General features: G+C 35.9%; 2 long non-coding RNA genes across 2 annotated transcripts in view; both read left to right on the forward strand.

Annotated features, from left to right (window-relative positions):
* The window catches only part of LOC143268016 (uncharacterized), a 339198-nt gene that overhangs the window by 61934 nt on the left and 251920 nt on the right, over positions 1-25344 (forward strand). The window lies entirely within an intron of this gene.
* Positions 1471-24280, forward strand: LOC143268015 (uncharacterized). Its single transcript, XR_013043603.1, has 5 exons — positions 1471-1601; positions 12314-12444; positions 13580-13685; positions 23004-23137; positions 23644-24280. It is a non-coding gene; the product is annotated as an uncharacterized LOC143268015 (long non-coding RNA).

The following is a 25344-nucleotide window of genomic DNA, read 5'->3' on the forward strand; positions in this document are numbered from 1 at the left end:
ATCTGTTGCATCATCATTTTGTTTTCTTAGTTTATTGATTTTGTTTTATATTGCACAGGTTGGAAAAATATGTGTCTGCATACTGCTGTGCCTGCCATATTTTCCCCTGGAAATCTCTCTCAATTCAACTATCCCAATTTAACTTTTTGTGTATCTATTTACACCTGATGGGAAATCAAGCATATTAGAATCCAAGCTCATCTAATTTTTTTAAATGGAATCTAAAGATAACTTGGTTTTCAAAGTAGCTGGGTTTTTTTGTTTGTTTGTTTGTTTTAAAAATACTGGAAAACACAGCTTGTGGTAAAACATGCCTTATAAGGGTTCATAATAAAGTAATTCTGAGTTAGAACATTTAGAAAATAAATAGTTCAGCTCTGTGTTACATCGTTTTAGACTGTTGTCTTGCATGTGTTAGTGTTAGACAACAATCCAGTCTATAGTGAGTCATTTAGAAAGGTGCGAATCAAATGGATCTGCACTTCAGCAGACTCTCAGTAGTTGTTAATCACAAAAATAAACAGATACAATATGTTGCCTTTTGTTTTGATTGAGAAATAACAAATAGGCTTATGTCTGAACAAGCTTGCCTGACTCTGCAATCAGATTGTTATATCTAAGTCTTGGTATTACACATGGCTTAAGCTCCATAAAGAATGTATTAACCTTTCAAAAGTCCAACTCCTACAAAGATTATCAGATCAAAATAATTACTACATGGTAGAAAACTATAAATAATGCTCACCCATATGTGATTTGTACTATAGTTTTGTATAAATACTTTAAACGATGGGATTTAGCATGTTAGTACTTTAAGAGCATGGTGGGTATCTCTGTGCCAACTTCTGCTGCCACTTATCTCTTTTACACATGCTGAGTGTAAAAGCAGATTATACCACAACCTCAGACAACACTCTTCATTAGTGTTAAAACATATTAGTTAATGTGTCTGATGTTTCCATATAAAGGAAGGTTTAAGATGTTTTCTTGGTAGTGGAACATTTAGATTAAGAACAGATTTATAATTATATTAAATTAAGTGGCTAATTTATCCCAGTGAATTATCTGCCTCGATAACCACAGGAGCCTAAGTAGTAAATTTAGACACAGTTATTATAGTCACTGCCTGAGAGCATGAAATGTGGTGCTCACTTTTATTTATTTATTTTGTAACTCTTGTTTAACTGTGACTACATTCTATCTATTGCAAGTGACTTTGGAAATTCATGCATTTATTTATAGTGTGGCTCTTTAAAACAAACAGTTTTTTTTCAAAATATGGAGTGTTTCCAGGTGCAATATATGTTAAAAGGATCACTAGCCAATATTGAAAAGCTGTACATCTGTTTAAAGTATTTTCTGTTGTACATGCTCAAACATACAAAAAGGGGTAAGCTGACTTACCCCAGTAATCAGATTGGTGAATACCCTAACTGCCATCATAGAACCTTCATCCAGTAACTGGTAGAAGCAGATGCAGAGATCCACAGCCAAGCATCAGGACCAGCTCCAGGAATTCAATTGAAGAGAGGGAAGAGGGATTCTATGAGCAAGAGGCATCAAGATCATGATGGGGAAACCTACAGAGACAACCAAATCAAGTTAGTGGGAACTCATGAACTTTAGACCAATAGCTGTGGAGCCTCCATGGGACTGGACTAGGACCTCTGCATAAGTGAGACAGTTTTGTAGCTTGATCTACTTAAGGGGCACTGTGGCAGTAGTATCAGGATATAACTCTGGTGCATGAGCTTGCTTTATAGAGCCCACTATCTATGGTGGGACACCTTGTACAGCCTTGATACTGAGGGAGGAGCTTGGACCTGCCTCAATGGAATGTACCAGGCTTTGCTGACTACCCATGGGAAGTCTTACCTCTTCAGAGAAGGGGAAGAGATGTGGGTTGGGGGGAAAGGCTGGGTGGGGAGTGGGAGGAGGGAAGAGAGGGGGATCTGTGGTTGGTATGTAAAACAAATAAAAAATTTCTTAATAAAAAATACAAAAATGTGAGCAAATAGGTCAGGAGATAGATACATGATAGAGACTGATAGATGATAGATGATAGATTAATGATTATAGATAGTTATAGAGATATACAGATAGAGAGATAGAGAGATAGATAGATAGATGGATATTAGAAACAGATTATAAGTAAATCTACCTTATGAATATGGAATCTTATTCGTTTAAGATGATAATTATTTCCTTTAGGGAATTTAATTCCTTCTAACTAAAGTCTTACTCCTAGCAAGCACAAATTTAATACACAACTATTTTAGTGCTCAATAGAAAAGCTTGACCCATAACACCTTTATAGCAGACAGTATTTTGATATGTTCTGAAAAAAATGAAAGCTGCAATTCTTTTCATTTCTGAAAACACAGCAGACTAATATCTGTGTTCTCTAGGTTGAACATGTTTTCCAAAGCTCTTGAGCAGAAAACTTATCCTCCATCCAACGCTGTTTAGAGATCATATTTTAAGGAATTATGAGGGGAATTTGAGAGCTGTCAAGAGCACTTGCTACTCTTTCACACAAGCCTACTTTGTTCCCAGCATGCCCATGGCAGCATATCCAGACTCTCTGATGCCCTCTTCTGGCCTTTGTAAATAGTGCATGCACATGGTGCACAGAAACACAGGCAGGCAAAACATCCAACACATAAAATAAAAATGTGCCCTCCGCCACCATCTCATACCCAGTCCACTCCTGTAGATCTCATCCACTGCTCCTTCGCTGGGTCATCCATGTGTCCCTCCTAAGGTCTTTCCCTGTTAGCTAGCCTCTCTGGAGCTGTGGGTTGCAGTCTAGCCATCCCTTCCCTCACATCTAGTATCCATTTATGAGTGAGTACATACTATGTTTGTCCTTCTGAGTCTGGGTTACCTCACTAGGGATGATATTTTCTAGTTCCATCCATTTGCCTGCAAATTTCATGATACCATTGTTTTTACTGCTGAGCAGTACTCCATTGTGTCCATGTGCCATATTTTCTTTATCCATTCTTCAGTTGAGAGGCATCTAGGTTGTTTCCAGGTTCTTGCTATTATGAATAATGCTGATACAAACATAGTTGAACATGTGTCCTTGTGGTAAGATTGACTATTCCTTGGTTATATGCCCAAGAGTGGTATATCTGTATCTTGAGGAAAACTTATTCCCAATTTTCTAAGAAACCGCCATACAAGGAGTGGGGATTGAGAACATAGGGAAATGGGAGGGTCCAGCTGGAACAGGGTCAGAGTGGGAGAGAAGGAAGGGAAATACCATGATAGATGAGGACATGAAGCGAATAGGAAGAGGCAGGGTGCTGGGGAAGCTCTCAGGAATCCACAAGAACGACCCCACCTTGGACTGCTGGCAGTGGTCCAGAGGGTGCCTGGACTGGTCTACACTTGTGAACAGTCTAGTGAATATCCTAACTGTCGTCATAGAACTGTTGTCCAGTGATTGATGGAGGCGGATGCAGAGATCCATGGCCAGGTGCCAGGCTGAGCTTCAGGAATCCAATCAATGAGAGAGAGGAGGGATTCTGCAGGCAGGGGACGTCGAGATCATGATGAAATGTGCAGAGATGACGGGCCACACTAGTGGAAGCCCATGGACTGTAAACTAGTGGCTGTGGAGCCCACATGGGACTGGATTATGCCCTCTAAAAATGGAAGAGGGTTGTTTGGCTCGAACTGTTTGGGGGGTACCCAGGCAGGTGGATCGGGATCTGTCCCTGGTGCATGGGCAGGCTTTTGGAAATCCGGTGCCTGTTGTGTGATGCATTGTGCAGCGTTGGTGCAGTGGGGTGGGGCTTGGACCTGCCTAGGCTCAGTGTGCCGGGCTCTGCTGACTCTCCACTGGAGATTTTGATTTGGGAGCTGTGGGGATGTGGAGTGGCTTAGGAGAGAGGGCTGGGGGGAGGTGGGAGGAGAGAGGAGGTGGGATCTGTGGGTGGTATATAGAATGAATAGAAAATTTCTTAATAAAGAAAAATGAAAAAAAATAAAATAAAAATGCTTATTTAAAAAAAAACAATAACGAAAAGGTGGTATGCTACAAAAGTTCTGACATCATGAAAGAAGAAAATGTCACCTTCAGGAAAATAAGTTTATTATGCAAACATGAAAGTCAGGTCTTTTTAAAAGGTATTTGACCCTGCTTACACTGTCAATAGCTTGATATCTTTGCCATGATTTGATACACTAAGAAATGCTTTATTGGATGTGGCATCTGGTCTTACACTACCAAGACTCTAAGACTGTGAGCCAATCTCATGTCTGTTCTTTATAAATTGTTATTAGTCAACAAATAAGAAAATAAGATGATTTAACTAGTTAATTCATTTTATATTAATAGTGACTGACTTAATAATTGCATTGATTACTGTGTAAAATGTACAGATTTATCAACTGGCACTTTCCCCATTTCCAAATTCTTTATTGGTGCCAAAAACTAGGGAAAATATTCTGTTGCAAAAATAAAAAATGATGAAATTGTAACCAAATTTTTCTCCTGCAGCATAAAAACACATAAAATAGCATCCTTCATTACTTAACATTACTAAAGTGACTTTGGCATATTGAAGAATTCATAAAGTACACATTAAATACTCTACTGCAGTTTTACTTGAATAAACGTTACTTGAATGATCATTAAATAAACACCATTTAAATCTTACAAATTCTGTTTTTTTATTTTTGTAAGAAGAAATATAAAATCACAGTGGGTAAGACTAAAATAGACTGCTGCAAATTCTCTATTTTGTATATTAAACTTAAAGTCAAAATAGTGAAATTCTGACATGAACAATTTCATGATCATAGGTCACATATTTCTCTCTTGAATGCTTTTGTAATGAGTACTTTAAGAAGATAAAAGAGAGAGATTAAGAAGTTTAAAAATATTTTTACGTATCACACTGTAGGGAGGTCAGTAATCTAACAGCTTTGATAACTAAATCTTCCTTTTGATTTGTGTCATATTTCATAGAAATTTGCCTCTTCTATGTTTTGTTCTCCCCACATTCAGGTATGCTGTATTGTCTTCTCTACCCAACTGTTTTAATAACTCATAACAAGAAAGAATAAGGATGAAGACAATACATATTTTATTAAAAGTGGATTTGGGAAACAGAAATGTAGTCCATCAGAGCACTTGCCTAGAGTGTGCAGAGGCTTTGGTTCAATTCTGAACATCATAAAGTTATATTTAAACATGCCTGTAATTGCAAGAAGTGTTGGTACAACCTCAAATGGAAATATTTGTTAGAGTACAGTGGACTCCTCTTCGTAGTTCATCATATGGAAGAAGACTATATAAACCATATACCTCTGACTGCTGGCAGATTAAGAATGGGGTTACAAATAAAAGGTTGGTACAGTGTCTCCTTTGTAGTACTTCTGAGTGAGTTTCATGAACTATGGAAATACGAGTTCAGTTCAGCTTGCCCTCTCTTATTTCAATGTGCCAGCAAGGTGTTTAGCACTTAGGTAAAGTGGAAATTTATACTATATTTTGGTCTTTGAATATGAGTCCCCCATTCTTGTACTTACTTCCATATTCAACTAGATATAATTAAACAGATGGACAAATTATTAAAAAAAATGTTTCATAACTGAATTTCTTGTTCATTATTTCAAGCCAGCGCACACAGTCCTGGGTAGTAAATGAGATCTTGTGGGAGAAAAAAAAAGCCTTCATTGTATGTGCTTATTCCAGTGTTAAATATTTAAGAGAATTCTCTAGTATGGTTTCTTTACTCCGATTAGGAAGCCTGTCTTTTCACTTCAAAAGCCCCCTGTGATTTTTAGAGTGCCAGGAAAGTGCACACCAATGAAGCAACTTGCTGGACCATTGAAGTTCAATTTAAGCATGCAAGGCAACTCTGAGGAGTGCTGGCTGCTGTAGTGGGTGCAGATATCTATATCCCCTGAGCTGGTAGGAGGTCCAGAGAAGTGATGGCAGAACCGCAGGGTACCTTTGATTCACAATAAGATACTACCTCTTTCAGAATGAAAAGCCACCTGTTGTTAGTCAAAAGGTACTACTTACAGATTATTGCTTTACATATTAATGCAAAGAACCCTTGGAGGTAGTCTCTTGTGCAGCTGCTTTTCACCTGCCTCCAGTAGGGCAAGCTTAAAAAAAAACAGTGTTTTGTTCAGCTAGTAGAGAATGCTTCTTTTTTTAAAGAATCAGCCTTCTGCTGGGGGCAGTGAAGGGGTGAGGCTATGGGGAGTATTGAGTTGCTTATTGCCAAGCACAGAAAAATGCTAATAAGATTCACGCTGAGAAAAGCTCTCACTCATCAGGAGGCATCATTGCAGACATTAAGCTGAGACTGTGAATTGCTGTTCCTCCCAACTGGATGAAGGCGAGCACAAATTGTGCCAAAAAATATCGCTTGTCACCATGTGAACTGTTGTCTGAGGGTATGGGGTTTGTTGCATCGCTTTGGGAATAATTTACTTGGCAAGACGTCATCTGCTGACTGGTTAGGTCAATCTGTGGTGTGCGATCAGGTATGCATATTAAGAGACAATTATGGTGAAATCTAAAATACTAAGGAATAATTACATGATTTAATTAACAATCCAATGGATAAATGCTGGGACTTTAATTATATACATAATGATTGTGCTGGTAGAGCTTGGAATTTTAGTTATGTCAGAATATGATCCCCCAAAAAGGGTTTTTCAAAGGAAATTTTATATATGGCCATAGAAACAAAAATTCATACCCTTCATTTTTTTTTTTTTTGCAAGATGGCAACACATTAGCATACATGAATGAAAGAGATAATTTTTGAAACAGGCTTGTAGAAGCTGATATTTTCTAAAACGATAGACTATTCCTCACTGAACCCACGTACATAGCTGGAAGTCTAGCATCTTTGCCTTCATTTTGGGTTCTCCTTTGGTTCTGCTGAAGTCAGAGATAACTCATTGTCTTCAATATCTAGTCAACACGGATTCTAGAAAGAATTCAGCCTCACAGGGCAGATACCTGCCCAGGTGAAGACAATTAATTATCCGTAAGAGTGAGTCCTAACCCTTCAGAAATGATTCTGAAAGAGTCTTATTGGGCCTTCAAGCATGAGAGTGTTAAGGGTTTCTTACAACCGTGTTTCAGAGTTAGAACAGGGATAATATTCAACTTAGGTACACACACTTCACTGACTCCTTATTCTAACTCTTCCTCTAGTTAATACCTTCAAAACATACTGACATTCACTAGGCCCCTTCATTAGTTCCTATTTTAATCTGGTGTATTGAATACATTGTCTCTGTCTTTCATCATTCCTCTTCTCTTTAAGCAGCAAGTTAGAGACAAGTGACAGAGTCTAACTTTGATGGACTGCTAGAGCCCACATTTTGCCCTAAAATTTTGATTATGTTTGGAATAGGTAGATTCTCTGTCATTTTCTTATATGAGAAATTAAACAGACATCAGCATGAAATGTCCTCCCAATCAAAATAAATGGAACTGAATGATGTTATTTGCATGATTCCTCTTACTTTTAACATTGTCACATTTTTATGTGTGTTCACAAATACATTTGGAAAAGAGTATGAGATATGTGATCAATGACTATGTGGAGGGAATGAACATAATAGATTTTCTGCCACCGCTTAAGAGGCATGGGTTAATGCCTTAAGAGGCATGGTTCAATGTAACTGCTAATAGTAATTGGAATTATATGACTAAAAATATAAAAAAAATTGTGCTCCATTCTACATAAAGGTTTTGATTCACACATTCTTTTAAATACTGCCAAATAGAAATTAACATGGAGAAATAGATTAGGGCGGTGAAACTTGGGGAAGTTCTATTTTCTGCTGACTTGCGAAACAGCTTCTTTTCTCTTTCAACTTTTGTTAACATGGATATACAACCCTATTAAAATGGCATGACTATAGTAATGTGTGGATGTGTATATACATAAACTTTCATTTGATGTATGGGTGTCACAAAACCCCAAGAGACCATCAAGGAGCCGGTTTCCGATGCAAGCACATAAGGGTCCTTTTATTGTCAGGTTCAATGTGAGCCAACATCAGAGAGAAGGAAGGAAATACAGTGGTGGCCACAAGCCGGGAATTACATGCTTTGACAACTTTGGATTGGGTAGAAGGGATATGGGGCAAGATTTTTTTTTTTTTAACTATTGGCCTAAACTTTGGGCACTAAACCGCATTTGAAATCACTGGGTTAGACTTTTTGGCGGGGAACCACAGCTTGCTGAGCAGGATTATCTGGGCTACTCAGCAGGATTATCTAGATACCTTCAAGGGCCATGAACTGCAGACAGAATGTCTGCAGGAGCGTACTGTCCTGTATCTGTTCTAGTTGTCATGGCACATACCTGAGGTCCTTTCTGCAACTGAGTACAGTAGGCTGTATAAGATGGTGGCCCTACCCTTAGATGGGGTCCAGATTGCCTTCACACATCAAGACATAGCTCATAATTCAGGGGGAAAAATGCAGCATTCTAAGGTTTTATTCAGAAGGGAAAAAGAGGGAGGAGAGAGAGAAAGAGAGAGAGAGAGCTTCTATATAAGTTCTGCCTGTGATTATTGTCTAATGACCAACATTGAGTATCATTATTGTTGTTTAATTCTCTTGTTTTGCTGTTTTCTTTGCTTTCAGATATATCACCTTTGTCTTTATCCCATAAGAATTGGGGTAACTTAGTACTTTTTTAAACTTCGAATTGTGTGTGCCTCCTCCCTAAGCCCCAAACTATATTCCTTACTGTATCTCAGAAGTACCAAGTTTTATGGGACTTCTGCATCTGGGCATTTAATTAAAATGATTTATGGTTTTCATTTATGTTATTCTATATTCTTTCAATATGGTTTGTGACCCTTGTAAAGACCCTGTGAGGAGATGGTAGAAAGGATGACATTTCACCCTCTCACTTACCATAGCAAAATAATGCAAAGATTGATATTTTTCAGCTAAAAGCATTAGTATCTTTGACCCACTCATCATTCAGTAATAGATTGTTAATCTCCATGGCTTTCTGTATTTACTGGAGATTTGTTTGCTGTCAATTTTGCATTTTATTCCATTGCAGTCAGATAGGACACAAGGCATGTTTTAAGTAATTTTGTATTTGTAAAGATGTTTTGTGTCTGAGAATATGGTCTATTGGTGTACTTTAGAAATGCTTCCATATGCTTCTAAGTAGAATGTGTTTCAGTAGAATATTCTATAGATATCTGTTAAGTTCATTTGTTGTATAACATCTAATTCTAATGTTCCTCTGTTTAGTTGTTGTTCAGATGATTTGTCTATTGAATAAGTTAGTTATTGAAATCATCCAGTATTAATGAATTCACGAATCTGTGTCTTTAAATCCGGTATTAAATTTTTAAGTGAAAATGGGTACAATAGAGGTTGTATGTAGATGTTTAGAATAATGGTGTCTTCTTGTTTAATTGTTTCCTTCATTAGGTTCATGGGTCCCTCTTTATCTCTTCTGTTTAGTCGTAGTTTGAAGTCTAGTTTGGCAGATATTAAGATAGACTTGTCTGCTTATTTCCTGGTCCCATTTGATTGTAGGAATTTTGTCCTTCATTTTACTTTAAGACATTACCTATCATTAAAGCTAAGATACATTTCTTGTAGATAACTGATAGAAGGATTTTTTTTTGATCTATTTAGTCTCTTGAATTGAGGCTGCTGATATTGAAAGTGATTTATCGAGATATGTGTGTTAATTGTGACCATCATGTTATTGATTGGGAGGTGTGTTGTTTGTGTTCTCAGTGGTATTTTATGTTTCAATGTTGATGCCTTTAATATAAGGCATAAGGAGACAGGAACTAAAGGCTTTTCGGCAGAAGCATCCCTTTCAGCTAGAGGCTTTTTAGACTGGAGTCTTTTGAGTGAGAACTCAGAGGATTTCAGTCAGAGGATTCATGGAATCGGTGAGGTGAGACATGGCAGTGGCCTGTTCCTTTTTCTCTCTGAACTGCAGGCAAATTTTATTAGGGGACACAGACATCACCACAGCTTCACATTGCTTCCCACAGTCTCATTGCCATGCTCCTTACTCCTCTCTTCACTCTTTAATATTGCTTCCAGTATTTTCTTTAGATTGTTGGATGTAATTTTATTTTTAGGCTGTTCATAATGTAGGAAGTTTTTCTTTCTCCTTTAATTATTGCAGATGGTTTTGTGGAATATATTAGTTTAGATTAGCCATCATAGTCATCTAGACTATTGAATATGTTGCCCAGGCTTTTCTCAAATGTTCTGTTGAGAAAACAGCTGTTATTCTGATCTTTTAAAATATGACTAGTTGTGTTTTCCTCTTGCAGCTTTCAATACACTTGCGTTGTTATGCATACTTAGTGTTTTAACTATATGCACTGTGAGAATTTCTCTTTTAGACTTCTCTATTTGATGTTCTGTGTGCTTATTGTATCTGCTTGGGTATGTATTTTCTTTCTTTGGGAGGAGAAATGTTCTATTTTCTTGTTGAAGATAGTGTTTATGCATTAGCTTCAGATTCTTCTTCATCTATACCTAACATTTGAAGGTTTGCATTTGTTTCTGGTATTCTACATTTCCTATGTGCTCATTTCCTGTGCTTCTAAATACTTTTTATATTCATTGCTCATTTGATCTAGATCCTCTACTTTATTTTAGAATCCTGCTATGACATTTTTTGCCTCGTTCATTCAACTTGTAAGAATTTTTCTTTAAGTTATCTGCTTGAGTTATTGGGTTTTCAATCCCATCTTCTTCTCAGCTTGATGCTTCTTCTGTGTTTACATATCTTTATATAATTCCATTCCCAAGTCTGGAGTTATATTTGTAACTTCCTTCGGGCTTTATGTTTATTTATTTATTTTTTGGCACCACTAAGTTGTTTGTTCTCTTTAACTGTTTTCCTCGATTTCTTGAGATGTTTCTTTGTGTCTTCTTTAAATTTCTTGAATTCTTTGATGGGGTTTTTGAGTGTTCTTTCAGTTATGTGTTTTGAGCTTCCTGTGGGTGATTCTACATGGGCAAACATTTCTATAAGACTGGTAGGGTTTTGAGAGAAAATTCTGGTGTGAATTTTCATATTTTGGATGTTTTGCAATGAGATATGGATATCTAGATATGTTTTGTTAGTTTTACGTCTGAACTATGGGCAAATCATGTGTGGCTAGAAGTGGGGGTGTGCTGCCACCTTAGACCAAGAGGCGGGGAAATGGTTTGAGAGAATGAGGTCAGGTGGGCAGAGGAGAATAGACTGGTGTACAGGATGTGCTTCCTGGTCTAAGCCTGGAATATAGGATCTAGATCTGGCTGGAGAGCAAGGTTGGATGTGGTGTGAGAATGGCCTTTGTGCTTGGGTGCAAGTAGGGAAATCCTGGAAGAAACCCAGAAATTGGGTGGTCTGACAAAATTGGTACTCTAGACATGTGATTTGGGTTAGATGTTGCAGGTTGGCAAGGATGCATGGATAGGAGGCTTAGATAGACTCACTAGTCTAGACCCTGGTGAAGGATGTGAGAGAGCTTTCTGGGTAGAGATGTCAGGTATTTTAGAGAAGGGATCTCCTCTTCACATGTTTTTGTTAGTGAAATATCCACTCTTGTCCAAGTAAGATTGTCTGAAGTTTATATAATACTAATACATGATGAAATTTGGCATTTTGTTGTTGTTGTTGTCCAGTAAATTCTTTTAATTTTTCTAGGAAAAAAAATAATTTTTGCTTAAATGTCACAGGGAAACTTGTTACATATAAACTAAATAAACATAAAAATATTTAAATTAAAATATATTGTCTTATGACCAGAAAATATAAATGATTTGAATTATTTAAAACATATTGAATTACATAATCTTGAAAATAATATCTACCTTGGTAAGTATTCCTTGGGAATTTAAAAATGAGATATGTTAGGATATCATTCTGTAGAACATTATAGAAAAAAATGAGTTATTTCTGTATTGGTGACTAAATAATGTATTTTTATAATAGCTACTGATTAGCTATTTGGTTTATTAGTGAGTGATAGAAAACTATTAAACTGTCTGTTACATCTGTAAATTTGTCTACTTTTCCATTCATACCTATCAGTTTGTACTGCTGATACTTTCAGATATAATACTTTCCTATTTATTTAGAATGACTGTATCTGTTTGATGAAATAACACCTTTAACAGTGAAATTACCTAACATCTCTGATAATATTCTTAATTTGAAATATATTTTTAACCATTATGGCCATCATGATTTTATTTTGATTAACATTTTGCATATTAGATCATTATAAAACTGTTAATTTTACCCTATTATTATCTTAATGAGGATAGATTGAGATACACAGAAAATTAATGGACAATGAAAGGAAAGAGAACTTCCTCCCCATGGGATCAGGTTGCAATCTCTTGCCGCATCAGAGTGAAGAATTATAGAACTATCATGAAAATTACTGTCAAGTTTGGTAAGTAGAGATATTATTACTTTATATAGAGATATTCAAATAAGAATGTTAAGATGACAATCATGTTTAAGGCCTAATCATATCAGCTTTTATTCCTTTATTGTATGGAAACATGTTCTCATCTGAAATCTTACAAATAGGACTATAAATGTTTTTGGGTAAACCAAGCCTTCACTCCCTTATTAAAACTTGTAATTCATAGGTTTTACTTTACTACTCAAATAATACCTTGTAAAACTCAGGTAACAACCTACGACCTCATTTACTGAAAAACAAACAACAACAACAAAAAAAAGATTCTTAGATACCCTTTAAAGATCCTGACTTCAGAAGCCATCACAATCGTATGTGTTGATGCTAAGACACTTAAGCACGATTCTGTCTTAAGAACCCCACACACATACATAGGTAAGTACTATCCTTTATTCTAAGTGACTCCTCATTTACATTTGCTAGTTTTGTGATTGATACTATTTCTGTGTGTTTTATTTATCATTTATTGAAAGAGTAACATGTAATCCTCTAACTATAATTATGAATTTGTGTATTTCTCAGTTCATACATTTCAGTTTTGGTGTAACATATTTTAGACTGAGACATTGTGAAATCCTTTTCTACAGAGTAGTCAATGATCCCTTCCCCACTTGAATGGAAATTTCCCAAAAGCGTTCCTCAGGCTGCTATGCACAGATGAAGCTAAGTCTGAGGCTTCCATTCATACTGCTGCTGAAATTAATATGTTTGTAGGGTTCTTGCTTTTCTAAAAATTCCCAATGAAAATATATGACTTTTGGAGAAGATATTCACATCACTGTGTTATGTAGAATATCATTTCCTGATTATTCCCACATGTATTCCCTTTGTTCTGCCATCGTTTCCCTATGTCTTATTGAAAGTTTTGCTTATGCTGAAGCTATCTCTCACATGTCCTCTGAACACATTAATGAGGCATAGTCAAGTGTCAAAGATTCCATAGCTCATTGGTTGACTGTTCTGCAATCCCCTGGCTAATGTTACCATGCTAGATGAATTTCTATTGAAGTAGACACATTAGAGAATGTTCATTTAATTTTGTTCATTAAAAATTTTTCCCCATAAACAAGAGACATAATTTAAATATATTTTTGTTTCAAAGGCGATGACTGCACATTGGTTATTGTTGAAACAGGGTCAAAAGAATGATACACGGTTATCAATACTTTGGGGATCTGTGAGATAGGCCCCAGGGCCTTTTGCCTCAGGTGCGTTTTATTCCCTAGATTGTTATTGGATGTTATTCCATCCCTCCTGTGTGAAATGTTTACATTAAGCTTACATGACATGATTATTCTTGTTGGAAGATGAAACATAGCTGTAGAACCCAATCAGGAGAAAGGATATACTGAATGCTGTCCTCAGTGTACCCTGAGCCTGGATATGGCCTTCTGCCTTGTTTTCATGCTTTTCCGGATATAATCTAAAATATGCGTCTGGTAATTGTGTTTAAATTAGTTTGTCCTGAGAAAGTTCTGAGCAAGAGCTATTCTGTTGATATTTAGAATGTGGTTACTGTATTTATTTCCATGTTTTTTCTGATTATTTTTTAAAAACTCAAACAACCTGCCTTGGTCATTGCTTTTTTTTTGTTACATTCATGTATAAAAGTACATTGAAACTGAAGTAAATTTTTCTGCAACATCAGAATATTGTTCTCCATCCTTTAAGGCCCCCAGATCCCAGGTCTTGCAGACAGATCTACATAGGTCAATGAAAGTCAACAGTTATGTGTTCTGTGATCACAGGTGAATGCGAAAGTTATATCCAGCATATCATGTGCTTAAGAGCATTTCTCTAGAAGTTGGTGACTTTCACTGGAATTTATTAAAAGACCCCATGGTTTTAAAGTTTGAATGTAAGAAGAAAACTATGATCTAGTAACTGAGTCTCCAAAGGGCCAATAGACTTTGAGGTTTATTTTTAACAAGTAAAGCAGATGTCTTTTTAGCGATGATTATTGGGAAAATGGATTGAGAAATTCTTCACATAGATTAGTGAAGACATTAAGGCAAACTATAGCTTTCTGTTGTGACTGGAGACAACAGGAATTTTTACTAATTCTATGTAAAAGCTAGAATTGTGAAATTGTGAAAATACTGATTTATACGACTCAGCAGCATCAAGTGAGAACTGTGAAGACAAAGGTGTTTATAACACTCCGAATAATGTTAATCATTATGTTGGAATGTGGAAAATTATTTTTCACTTAATTGAACACAGTGACTCTCTATCACTTTGATGTAATTTAAATTGTTAGGATTTATATATGCTTTTTCTTAATCACTATAGTATTTGAAAGGTGAGGAAATTGCATTCTATCACCATTGGTTCCTTAATCCTTTCAGTTGTTACATATACATATGGAAGCTCTTGTCTGAGGTTTAGAAATATTACTGGACATTTCAGAATGCTCTTATGATTGTCGTGTGATACCAGGAAAATCAGAATCCTCTACTGGCATTGTTGGTTATATTTATAAAAGAATTTAAGAGCATTCTCAAAGGGAAACTCAAAGACAATTTTATCACTGTTTCAAAGTAAAAGTCAGGGCTGGAAGCTGACCAGAGGAGGAGTTATGTTGCCTGAGTAAAGTCAACACTGATGTCAGCCACATGACAGACAAGCAGGCTCAGGGCTGAAAGAGGCGCTTTCAGAGAAAGAATGAAGCCCAGATTTCAGAGGACATGGGCTTAGAAAAAGAGATAGGAAGCAGACATGATAGGTACACTTTTCTCTGTAATTCATAAAATTAATCATTACTATGAAGCAGCACATCAGTGGCCCAGCAAGCTACTGCACTAGGAACGTGCAGAGGAAGTAGCACGTTGTCTCCTTAAAGAGATACTTATTCCCCCTCTGCATTTAGCATGGCTCACGTGGCCACATCTTTCTGTCGGCTGGTCCTTCAGCCAGGTGATTGACTAACACAACTACTGGAATGTTTGGTCTCCATCAAGGCCAGAGATTTCATTCTCTTGACCACAAGGGAACAGAATTTTGTCAAGGGGCCTTCGATGTGTCTGGGAAAGATGGATATATATTACCATTTCTTCAGTCACTGTATCTTCACATGCTGAACTGTACAATGACATTCCAGGGGTCTCTTTTATACAGGCACATATTAGTCCCGGTCACACAGATTCTAACTTCGTAGACTCGTAACGTCTAAAATAAACTAGTTTTTAATGTTTCATGTTAGGTCTTAATGTTTCAGTGTGAATTTGTATTTATGTTAGTGGTATGTATGTGTGTGTACATTTTATAGGCTTGTGCACTCATCTATATGGATGCATAAGGAGATCGGAGGTTTGTTTGAGATAGGGGGCGTCTTCCTCAATCATTTCTACAACTTACTTTTTCAGACAGGATTTTGTACTTATCCTGGAGTTTACATTTCAGTTACATTGGCTGTTAAATGAACCACTGGCCCTGCTTTTTATACCTTCAGTACTGGGATTAAAGATAAGAGGCTGGTATTTTGCCAGGATGCTGGGGAACATAAGTCAGATCCTCATAGTGTAGTAGGTTGTGTTTAATCCTCTGAGTCGTTTCCAGCCCCTCAATGTGATTTTTTAAAAGATTTATCTTATTATTGTTTAGGTGTGTGTGTGTGTGTGTGTGTGTGTGTGTGTGTGTGTATGTGAATGTGTGATTATGTGTGTGTAAGTATATATATGCGTGTGTATGTGAATGTGTGTATGTGATTGTGTGTGTGCATGTGAGTGTCTATGTGAGTGTATGTGTGAGTATGTGAATGTCTGTGTGTGTGTATGTGAATGTCTGTGTGTGTGAATGTGTGATTATGTGTGTGTGAGTATATGCATGTGTATGTGAATGTGTGTGTGTGATTGTGTGTGTATGTGATTGTGTGAGTGTATGTGTGTGTATGTGAATATCTGTGTGTGAGTATATGTCTGTGTGTATGTGAATGTCTCTGTGTGTGTATGTGAATGTGTGTGTGTGTATGTGATTGTGTGTGAGTGTATGTGTGTGTATGTGAATGTCTCTGTGTATGTGTATGTGTGTGTGTGTATATGAATGTGTGTGTGTGTGTGTGTGTGTGTGTGTGTGTGTGTGTGTGCCTGTGTGTGCAGGCGTGCATGTGTCTGCACAGGAATGAAGAGTGCTGTATCACTTAGAGATGGAACCACAGATCTTTATAAGCAACTGATGTAGATGCTGGGACTGAACTTGGGATTTCTAGAAAAGGAGTGACCATTCTTAACCTTTGAGTCATCATTACAGGCACACTGAATGTAAATTTTAAATGATGCAAATATTTGACCCCTTGTTGTCAGGTACTACAAATACACCTTTAAATAAATGTGTAAACATTTGCAGAGGAAATTTTAGTATGTTCAAAAGGATTGGTTTGAAATCTTAATTTAGATGAATTACATTAATATCGATTATTTTCTGTATGATTGAAATAAAACAATTCTATATTAAATTTTACTATCTCTTTAAGAAATATACATATACATACATGTCTGCATGCATCATTTAAATCATTTAGTGTATGTGACTTTTCCTGTGCACTTATGAGCAATGGTATATGAAACCCCAGAGAGGACCCAAAAGACAAACTTAAAAAAAAATCCCACAAAATCTAGTTTAGTGTGTTAGTGAGTTTATTGAAGTCACTTGCAGGAGCATGGGTGACTCAAAGGTAGTTGCATCATCCAATAGCTCATTCCAGAATGAATGCATGCCAGTCACTAATGCCAGATCCCTCGAGCTTCCCACATGGCTTGTGGGGAGATGAGCTACACAGAGACCTGGTTATCACCTAGGGCTGTCAAACCTTGCAGAACATCAGGAAGGGCATTGTGAAACTTGTAAATTCCTGGAATTAGACTTGTTAGTTTTATTATTTACCTCCTGAGCCTTATAAACCTCCTTTACTTCCTGATTCTTGAGGTGCTTCCCTCCCTTATCAAGGAGGCAATGTTTCAGTTCAGAGAAAAGATCTAAACATGTACAATGTGGATGTGGGGCCAACAAAGGTCTGAATTCCCTATCTTTACTTAGAATGAAAAATTGGAGATTTCTTTACTGAATCCTTAACTTATAAAATTTGGGAATCTATCCCATGATAGATGGGATATTTTTAGAAATAAAAAATATCATCTATTCTTCCTGAGAATACTTATCAGTTCATGGAATGTTAATGAATCCAAACAGAGCAAAACAGCTCCATATGACATACAATCAAAACTGCTTGGTAACTGATGCACAGATGTCCCTTTTGTATTATATGTGACTGTGATAGGGAATGGGGTAAGGCTGTGATAACTTTGCTATTCACTATGTGGAAATGAACCTATCCTGGAAGGTATCACTAAGTCAATGGTAGAAAAAAGACTCACAGTACATTTAAGTTCACAGATAGACACATGTACGGCAGCTGAGCAAGTGAACATTTTAGCTTATGATAAAATATTGTTTCTTATATATTAATTTAAATTTGGACAGTCTCACAAATATATGTAATGCATTCTGGTTACCTTCTTCCCTTCAGCTTCTCATTCCTCTTCCACCACTATCCAACCCCCATCTTCCCTAAATATTTTTTTCAGGACCGAGTTAAATGACTTTTTGTTTGTTTGTCTGTCTGTGTCTCTTGTAAACAAAATATGGAAACTGACAGGTGGCAGTGTTTACCACATCTTCCAGAGCCCCTTGATCAGGGAAGCATAGCAAAGTTTAACCAACATTAGGAGAAAATTCAATATGTACTGTGTGTTGGCTTCACAGGAAGTGTGGTCAATAATTATGAGCTGAAAATAAAATTGGAGACAAGTTAGCCTCTGTAGACTCTTGAACCAACAACTACACAGAAAAACATTTTTATATGAAGTGCAATGAAGAGAAAAGCAGGTCCAGGCAAGGAAATCAAATCATAGATACAGGGTGGATGTAAGAATTAAGAACAATCACGTACCTGTGCCAAGTCCTGCATTCTTTTATGAAGATGAGTTGGGCTTTATCAAAGGTATCTTAAATACAAGTTCTAAATATGTGGGTTAACAGAAGAAGAAATCAGGTCCCACAAAGTAGGAGAAAGTAGGCCATGCTGCGAAACACAGGTACAGGTTTCTTTAAGAAAGCATCAGCATGCTCTATATTCTTATGCTCAGCAATTTAAGATTTTTTTTTTTCAGGTTGTAAACCAACCTCTGCAATTACCATGCATGGTTCTTGCTCTCAGAGGAAGACTTCTGTCCTTGTGACACACTTAAGAAAATCAAGAGAGGAAATATTTGATTTTGGCCATAGTGTTATAAGTTTCTGTCCATAGTTTTTTGCCTTCTCGATTTCAGGCCTGTGTCCAGACAGAAGCGTGTCCTCAAAGCCTGACCACCTTTTACCAACACTTGTCTCTCAGACTTTCTACCATCTCTTAATAGTACCATTATCACAGGGGGAAACAAGAACTTTGTCATGGGTGGCATCCTCTTCCTCATAACTCCCCTAGAGTAATGAGGTGAAATATGGATGCAAACATCATTGACAAAAAAGTGGCCGGGTGAGGACAATTTGTTGAGATAGCCTGACAGATAAATGAGATTCATTTTGGAATTTGCTTAATTTTTATATTTGAAACTTCCCACAAATAAAGGTTGAAAAATAGGTGCATATGTGTGCAATCATGCATGCATCCACAGATACTCTCTCTCTCTCTCTCTCTCTCTCTCTCTCTCTCTCTCTCTCTCTCTCTCTCTCTCTCTCTCTCACACACACACACACACACACACACACACACACACACACAATATCATTTGTCCATAGAGCAAGAAATTATCAGCACTTAGAAGATGGCAACTGTAAAGGTTTGCATAATCCCCTAAATTATTTCTTCAGTCTGCAGACAAAAATTGCCTAAAATTCAAGTCTCAAGAAATATACAGAGGGATGAAGCAAATCTGTACTTTAGGCAATGATACAAAAGTACCTAACAAGACAAATAAATCACTTTTACAAATGTCTTCAGGGAAGAAAAAACCCTTGTAGCATAATAGGATGGTGACAGTTCATGAAAATGCAGAATCTAAACGTAGGTGTCTAGGGCCTGATTCTATCACTTGCCAGCTGTGTGGGATTATCAGAGTAATTTAACCCCTCCAAGGCCCAGTTACATCAACGAGATGTCAGTGATAGCTCCTGCCTTTTAAGATTGTTTTGAGAAACATAGAATAACGCATGCAAGAGCTATTTGTGAGACTTAAATTACGGTTATTATTCACTCTTATTTTGTGTCTTAGAAACTTTTTTGAATAGAAATGCATAACCAGCAACTCACTTATTCTGCAATCTGCAAGAGAATTCAAAATGTTGAAAAAATATCTTCTCTTTTATCTATTATTTTTCTTTTTGATTTTTTTTTTTAGTTCACAGACAGCAGCCAGTCAATTACTAACCTAGATCCACGAGTGTTAATACAATCATTCTGTGTGCTCAGAACAAATAACAACCTGAATTGAGGAATAAATTGCTGAATAAAAAATAGCAGAGCACCCAGTATTTCATAATAGTACATAGACTGCGTTGTCCAATACATCAACCTATTCATTTTGCTGAGGATGCATGAAAGAACAATTCTCTTTATAATACATGCACATACATCATTGATTTTGTAAATTGTATTTCTTACTAAAGAATAGAATACAGAAAGCTTCAGGGGAGACAGTCATGATATTGAAAGGCAGATGAACTGAGTATCAGAACATTTGGCCTGAGATATTCCTTTTCTAGTTGCTCAGTATCTAACCTTGAATAGGGTCTGCAGCTCAGAGAGACAGGTCTCTTTCTTTGTGGAAAGTTTCAAATATAAAAATTAAGCAAATTCCATATGAAAAATAATCAGGTTATTTCATCAGTGTTTTGAGTTCTAAAGACTCTGGTACACATTTTGTTAGCTATTTTATATGTGTGTGTGTGTGTGTGTGTGTGTGTGTGTGTGTGTGCAGTATTTATATATGTTTATACATTTAGCCTATAGATTACATTTTAATAAGCATATAAATTCTCTTCATCTCCTTTAAAAATAAAATTTGTTTAACATGGAAATTGCCAAATACTTTGAAATATGACTCAGGTCTTATGAAAGATATGGCTGTTTATGTCAGAGAAGAAAAATGGACAGACAATATCAAGCACCTGTGTTGTGATTTTAAAATGCAGTTTATCTCAAGCTTTATAATAATAGAAACACTTTTTCCTAAAAGGTGCTTTAAAATGCCATTTTTTTCTCTAATCAATATATGGGCTATATTTCAACAAAGTACAGGCTTTAGAGTTTGCAAAATGTACATATATATATAGAGAGAGATTATAAATTATATATCTATTATGCAAATGAATATATTAAATAGACATTTATTTGTCTCTTTGCTAATGAATTCTTATGAAATCCTTCAAACAGAAACAATAAAAATTTAAAGTAGATGACATTAGAAAGGGACCCTAAAGTCTGGAGATGTGACTTAGTGCATAGAACATTTGTGGCTGTTCAAGAGACCTAACTTCTGTTCCCAACACACATTCAGGGCTTCCCACCACTGCCTATAACTCTAGCTCCAGTTTACCTGATACTGTTCCCCTCTTATGGTCTTTGCAGACATCCTCACCCACTTACGCACACACACAAAATAAAAAATAAAATAAAAAGTACCTATAGAAAATATATTCATTTTCTTTGGTTTTATAGTTATCTACATTTTTAAGTCATAATCTTCCTTTCAGAGATAATTATGTTTGAATATAAATTGTTGTTATTTGTCTCTGCTCTTTTGGGGGGGACCCACCCAGCTTCCAAATAAATCACACACAAAGGCTTATTCTTAATTATAAATGCAGGACCTTAGCTTGGCTTGTTTCTTGCCAGCTTTCTTAACTTTAAATTAGCTAATCTATCTTTTGCCTTTGGGCTTTTACATTTCTCTATTTTTGTATACCCTTTCTTTCCCTCTTTCTCCAGGGTGGCAGGCTGTGTGGCTGGGTAGCTGACCCCTAGCTTCCTCCATCTTCTCTCCCTTCTTTTTTCCTCCCAGATTTCTCCTTTTATATGTTCTCTCTGCCTGCCAGCCTTGCCTATCCTTTTTTTTTGCCTTGCTGTTGGCTGTTCAGCTCTTTACTAGGCCATCAGGCATTTTAGACAGGCAGAGTAACACAGCTTCACAGAGTTAAACAAATGCAACATAAACAACCTTAAAAGAATATTCCCTAACAATAAATTGTACCAGAAACTTGTCCCTTGAATTGTACTTGTATAATATTTCTTTACTAAGCTAGTTTGTTGATCATCAGATTGGAAATGTGGATATAATTTTTGGGTAAATAGTTTTAAAGACACAAGATGGCAGTGGTAGTCTTTAAGAGTTACTGGAACATGACAATGTCTTTGGAAACTTCAATGCATTTCTCCTTTTCTTCTTATTATTAAAGACATTTGATTTCTGTGCATAAGCACTCACAATCCAATCACGAATTTCAGATCACATGGCTATACTTTGATAACTAAACCATCAAAATTCAAAGTAAATTCAGCAACGGACTTCTTCACCAGTTGAAATAAAGGTTATTACAACCTTTTCTTCATAAGGTTTATAATAACTAAGCCGGGCAGTGGTGGTACATGCCTTTAATCCCAGCACTTGGAAGGCAGAGCCAGGTGGATCTCTGAGTTCGAGACCAGCCTGGTCTAAAGAGCGAGTTTCAGGACAGGCACCAAAAGCTACACAGAGAAACCTTGTCTTGAAAAACCAAAAATAAATAAATAAATAAATAAATAAATAAATAAATAAATAAATAAAATATTGAGAGTTCCTCAATTTCACATAAATTATAACATGTTTTCTATTATTAAATATTTTAGAATTTTTTTGCTTATTTTTATAGAATTTGTTATATGCATTTTATTAAAAAGCCTTTACTTAAAAATGTATCATGTCCCCTGTACAGCTAGCAGGCAAAACCTAGTAATAAATATTCTGAGAAAACTGCTTATTTTTGCTTTTCTTGAAACCAGCCCAATGATGCTAAGAATGATTCTCCCTTTCTTTTATTTGCAATGATCTTCTTCCTTTCCTTGACTCTACACGTACAATTTTGACTTGTAATTTTCCTTTTCCTGTGGTTTGTTCTTGTGAATTCCATATTATTAATTGTTTCTACTCCCTTAACACAGAATTCCAGCAAGGATGGAGTTATGAGCTGTTTGTATTTTTTCAGATTCTTTTCCCAATTCTAATACAATTTAATGAGTAAAATAAGTCACATGCTTTCTCTTTGAGGTGGGTTAAATTAAACCAAATGAAGTTCAATTGAGAATCAGGACTAGCTACCGATACTCAATTATGTTCACTTTCCAACAATTTATTCTATTTAAATTTATGCTAATTAGTAATGTCTTGTGGCATAATAATGGAGTATAGTCTACTTATATTTGCTCTTAATACTACATGGCTTCTGTTTAAGCTTTCCTTGATCAGGTAATTTCTATCATCCAGTTTTCACCTAAGGAAATAGAAGCAAGGCTTGGAGAGACTAAACAAATTCAATCTGGCCTGCATAGTCCAGGTGTGAGCACATGGAGGAGAGAATAGCTGATGCCGAATAGCACAGCAATTCAGAAAAGCAAGCACATGTCTCTAAGGTAGACTCATTTTTTTTTTTTAAATTTCCTCTGTTCAAAGGGTCTATCTCAAACAACTATTTTAAAACCTACTTTGTATTTCCCATTCCAACATGAAGTAAAATTAGAATAGTTAAGAAGCACTGAGTAGCAGGAAGAAAAAAAATATTATCAATTGTCAGCATGTAAAATCATAATTTAAGTTCAACTTTTAATTTTAAGGAAGTGTAAAGATAAAAAGGTCAGAAAATACGTGGTTTGGTGAAAATGGTTGCTGTTATGCTATTCAAACGTAAATGCTAGAGAAGAGTGACTTTCAGATATTTAACAGAAATTCAATGGGTGGAGTAGGCTAATGTATTTGGAAACATGTAACATTAATTTGGAAAAGAACCTTGACTTTTAACTTGTCTTGTCACTTACAGTAGTAGAGCTATTTAATGGCATGATAATGACAACATCCTTGATCAGAACCTGTGAGAAGCCATAGAAATCCTTCGTTTTCCTGTGTTTCTTTTCTCTTCCAGGGTACACATGGGGAACTGAAATGAACCTGAAAGCAGAGTATTGAGTTATGTGACTCCCAATCAGTGGGAACTGTGCAGATGTATGGAAGCTAAAAAAAAAAAAAAAAAAAAAAAAAAAAAAAAAAAAAAAAAAAAAAAAAGTTCACCTTAATTCTCTGAATCACAGGTATTTTCTCAGTAGGTATCTGGCCAAAGCCCTTTCTTCTGTGCTTGTGAATGTCAGCTACTGTTTGATGGCAGTGCCCAGGATAAAGCTCAGTGTGGAGGAAGTTCATTTCAGATACTGATCTGAAATTCATTTATCCAATGTATCTGGTCAGAAAATCTTGCTGGAAATCTTTCAAAAACAAGATGACTCCTAAGATTTTTTTCAGTAAGTCTGGAGTGTGTCTGGGGAGAAAAATGTGACATGAGCAGTTTTCTCAATGGTTTCAGTTAAGACTAAGAAATACTTGACTGAAAGAAATATAAATCCACGTTTGAGCAAGAACATCACGTTTTCGCTGAAATTTCAAATGTAAGGATTACTTTGTAAGTATCCAGTGATGTTTGAATTTTATTGCCCTGAGTTTTCATGTTTATCAAATTTATTCTACCAAGCTTCATTAATTAAAATTTAATGAAGAGATTATTCAAATACACTCTTGGTTTTTTTTTTCTTTTTTTTCTTGGTAATTAAAATGTGCATAGAGGGGGCTGGAGAGATGGCTCAGAGGTTAAGAGCACTGACTGCTCTTCCAGAGGTCCTGAGTTCAATTCCCAGCACCCACATGGTGGTTCACAACCATCTGTAATGAGATCTGGTGCCCTCTTCTGGCCTGCAGTCATACATGCTGTATTCATAATAAATAAATAAATAAAATCATCTTCCATTTAAAAAAAATGTGCATAGAATTGTGGTATCATTGAGTTAAAAGTACCCTTTCTAATGATGCTAGAGCCTCAACTGCCTTAATACAACCAGATATTGTTAGTCTCCTAATGTCTTTTTAAAAACAAAACTTAAAAATAAATAATTTTGCTCCAATTCTATTTTTTTTGTTTTACATTTAGTCATCTAAATAGTATATTTTGCAACAACAGCAACAAGAATATCAGTGGGTAAATATGATAACTATTGTTTCATGACAATTGAGTAGTGTGATAAGAATATATTTTTCATTGGAGTTAATGTTAGCTTGCATTAAAACTTACCCGTGAGAACAGATGTACAAGAATACTGTATTCTTGTACATTATTTGTACAAGAATAAAATAATAATATTCAAGTCCTATATCAGCCCTTAAGTTCATTAAACACTTGCTGATAGTTTATATCATTATCACTCTCTACTTAAAGGATTTCTGAGAACAAACTATTACCTTCTCGGCCTGAATTAAGCTGCTCTATAAAGTGAAGGAGTTGGAACACATTTCTTTAGTCTCATAATTGCAAATATATATTCTCTAGATAATTTCTCTATTTCCAGTTCATACTTTAGAAATGAAGACCTTAAAAAAACAGTAGAATTTCTTGTATGCTATGCCATTTAATCATGAAGTTAGACTCAATAAATCCCAAGGCTCTCTTAAACTTTAATTTTTCAGAAAGGTATACTAGAGTCAATGTTTATTCATTTTCCATGTCTCATGAGGATCATTAAAGATGAAATACCAATGTTTCCTAGGATTATCTGAAAGTAAGTTTATATTTTTCACTTAC

Source organism: Peromyscus maniculatus, chromosome 12 (assembly GCF_049852395.1).
Source record: "Peromyscus maniculatus bairdii isolate BWxNUB_F1_BW_parent chromosome 12, HU_Pman_BW_mat_3.1, whole genome shotgun sequence".
Lineage (NCBI taxonomy): Eukaryota > Metazoa > Chordata > Mammalia > Rodentia > Cricetidae > Peromyscus > Peromyscus maniculatus.